The following is a 3,666-nucleotide window of genomic DNA, read 5'->3' as shown; positions in this document are numbered from 1 at the left end:
ATTGTGACTAGAGCAGAGTAAGCAAGGGAGAAAAGTTAATAGGGGCTATTTTGTATAGGACCTTTCAGGTTAAGTATAGTTTTTATCTGTGGGAAGGAAGGTTTGAAGAGGGTCGAAGTGATAGAATTTATGTTTTAACAATTACTTTGGCTACTGTGCTGAGAAAAAAATGAGAACAAGGGCAGGAATAGAAACAATGAAGAGGCTAGTGCAATAATTAGGCAAAATATAGAGACTCGGGCCAGGATAGTAGAGTAGCAGTGGAAGTAGTGATGAAATTCTGGACATATTTTGAAGATACTCCCCAAGTGATTTGCTGGTAGTGTAGTGTGAGAAGTCAAGAATGAGATTTCACTTGAGCAGCAAGAAATGAATTGTCATTAGCTAAATTGGGAAAAAAAAAACTAGAATGAACAGGTTTGGGGATGATGGAAGTGAGTGGGTCAGAAGCTTAGTTTGAGATTTCTGTTAGACATGCAAGTGAAGATGTGAAGTAAGGGAAACTAGACATACCTTTCAGGTTCAGGAGACAGGTCAGAACTGGAAATAAAATTTGAGTTCTGAGCATGTCAATCACCAAAGGATGAGTGTAGATAAGGAAGAGGTCTGATGACAGCCCTGGGCACTTGAGCTATTAACAGGATGGGGAGCTGAAGAGGAACCAGCAACAGAGAAGGAGCATTCAGAGAAATAGAAAAACAAGTGTTCTTGGTAATAGAAGAAAATATTTCAAGGAGGAAGTAATCATATGCCCAAGTGCTGCTGATAGGTTAATGAAAATGAAGAGTAAAAACCATAGGCTTCAGCAACATAGGTCCTTAGTGATCTTCAAAAGAATTCTAGAAGAGTGATGGGGGCAAGAGGCTGATAGGAGAAGACTCAAGAGATGGAGGAAAGCATCACTCTCAGTTATGTTAAATTGGACCAATGATCCCACTGAGAAGAACTAGAAAAGCTGGAGATCTATATACTTCAAAAAATCATTAAGGTACTGAAGAGCTATAGGGCCAAGATCTGAGAAGAAAACCCAGAGAGGTGTCTGACATTTTTTTTTGCTAGTTCCACCTGTATCCCCAATTAACTTCTTCCAAAAGGAAAAATCTTAAGACTTTTTCCAAAATTGCCCTGCAAACAATATTTTTAATTGTAAGTACTATTTATTCATTAAATGAACACCCTTATCACCTCATAGGAAACCGATTTCATGATGTAACCATTAGAATCTTTTGGTCAATATTCTTGTGGGAAAATTGTGAAAAATCTGCAGAAGCTAAAACCACAACACAAACATTTGCATCTTCTCTAGAAAGCAGTGTGGTCTATATGACCTATTTGAAGGTATTGAATTCAGGGAGGGGTAGGACATTTTTTTTAGCTTAACATAGGAAGTTATTTCATCTTTGCTTTTTCCTCTGAAATGTTAAAATGAATGGCTCCTTCTCAATCAGCACTCAATTTCCAGTTCATGATTATGCACCTGGCATATAGAATGTGCTTGATAAATATTTGTAGGATGAAAGACTGATCAGTTCTTAAGAAAGTAAAAGAAATTAGCTTTAGGTTTTTCTCTCAGTAATAGTAAGGACTATCATTCAATCTCTTAATGCCCCAAATGTCTTTCTTTTACTTAGTAAATAGGTTTTCAATAAATGTTCCTAAATTGAGTAACTCAAAAGAGAAACTTGGATTGTTAACATTGATAGGTTGAGAGAATAACTTGTTTGAGTTGATTTAGAAATAATTTTAAGCATGATTGAGGTGACCTTAGGTATAACAAAGTTACAGAAAAGTACACAACTCAGTGGATTCACACAGTGTCATCATTACCCAGGTTGTCCGGCTGAGCCACAGAATTTTACACCTCATAGCTATACTACTGACAATGTCATGGTCTCCTGTTGTGTTATTTCTAATAAAGTGTATGCTTAAAAGTTCAAGAGAACTAATCACAAAGGTATTTAATGCTGAAAGGTACAGTTTTTGCACTATGGACTTTGAGAATAAGATATTTAAGATGGCATAGGTATGAGAACTTAAAAACTTTAGAAGTTATAATTGAGTCAAGCTTAGTGATAGTACTTAATGATTGTGATGTAATTTCTTACTTCTGTGGTTATTTGCAAGAAACTTAAAATCCCAGCCAGATTTCTCTTACTCTAAGATTGCCTTCAAGATGGTTCTTTTTGCCATCAGTTTACATATGTGTAGAGAAATACAAATTCATTTTCATGTAAGTTTAAGAAAAATGTTACTAGAAAAGTAGCGACAATTATTTCCCAGGATCTTATAATGTGTTCCAAATCCAAATACCAATCTCTCAATTATTCTTATTAATGAGGTTAACTGAGAGTTCATGTTGTATGTTCCTCCATTTAGAGAAGACTGCTTAGTCCAGAGGAGGAACATGTAGAATGAAAAGAACAGTAAAGTTGATACCCTTTGGAGTCTTTGTCAGGGGTATCCAGATCTAAAATGTTGACATGAACAAGGACATAATTAACATGCTTTTAAAATTTATAACTAGAAAGGAAATTTGTCATTCCTAAGCCAACCTTAATAATCACAACATTCAGATAAATACAGAAACTTCCACAATAGTGAGGCTGTGAAGGTGAATGCTCAATATCTCCATTATTGTAGGAGATAAAGAAATAAACAAAACAATCCCACATGACCAAGGAAAATATCACAATCAGCTTCTCAGATTGACTGGCCAGGATGCTATGCCACGTGTTTCTGGGATCTCAAATAGCATCCTTGCTCCACAAAAGCTTCATGTGTCAGTAAAATTTTCCCTGGATACAACTGATTTGCTGTAAAAATATTACTTGGTAGAAACATATTTAAGAAGGGTATTCTGTGAAATATTGTAATGAAAAACATAGACTCATATATCATAAATGGTAAATAGTGTTTGAAGATATTTTGTTTGGAGGAAATGTAAAATAGAGGAATAGAAATACAGAATGCTTAGGCATTCATTATGTGATTGCCTTTTATGAAACTATGGTGAGCTCAACTCATGGTTATTCCCTAGGCTATGGGTGAATTTAATGATATAATTATAGTGAATTTAGTGGATTAATTCTGGTTGATGGGCAAAGCCTTGCAAAGTGCCTTCTCAAATGATTTCTTGTCTTCATCCACAGAGTTTATGACTTATTCTTGAAGTTAGACTGTACATTTTTGTTGTTTTTTTAAGCTAAATAGTAGGTTTGTATGTGGTGAGTCATTAAGTGTTATCCAGTTGATACAGGCTTAGGAGAAGAATAAACATGTGCTTGAATTTTATCCCTTCTCTTCCATGAGGCTGCCCAGGGAGGTGAGACCAGTGGCCAGTATTCATGACCCAGAAACAGGCTGCATTCACCTCACCTCATTCAATCTTCACCTGAGGCTGCAGAGACATTGCTTCTGCTTTTTCCCTCTCCCTAACCTTCCTGTTGCTTCTCTCTTCCTTCCCCAATGACACTGTCTGCTACTACTTCATTAGGAGCCAAGCCTAGTTGGATGATAGTTACATAAAAGTAGAGTTTCCTATCAGTGTATTGGGACCAGAATGGGTCATGGAATTATTTCTGTGAGAAACATCCTTTTCAAAACCAGTTACTTTGCTTATAAAGTATTTTAATTAAATTTGGTGAGTCTTATAATTGAATTTTTTGC

This window comes from Pteropus medius, unplaced genomic scaffold (genome assembly GCF_902729225.1).
Source record: "Pteropus medius unplaced genomic scaffold, Ma_sr-lr_union100, whole genome shotgun sequence".
In the NCBI taxonomy this organism is placed as follows: domain Eukaryota; kingdom Metazoa; phylum Chordata; class Mammalia; order Chiroptera; family Pteropodidae; genus Pteropus; species Pteropus medius.
The sequence above is the reverse complement of the archived record's forward strand: the minus strand, read 5'-3'. Positions refer to the sequence as shown.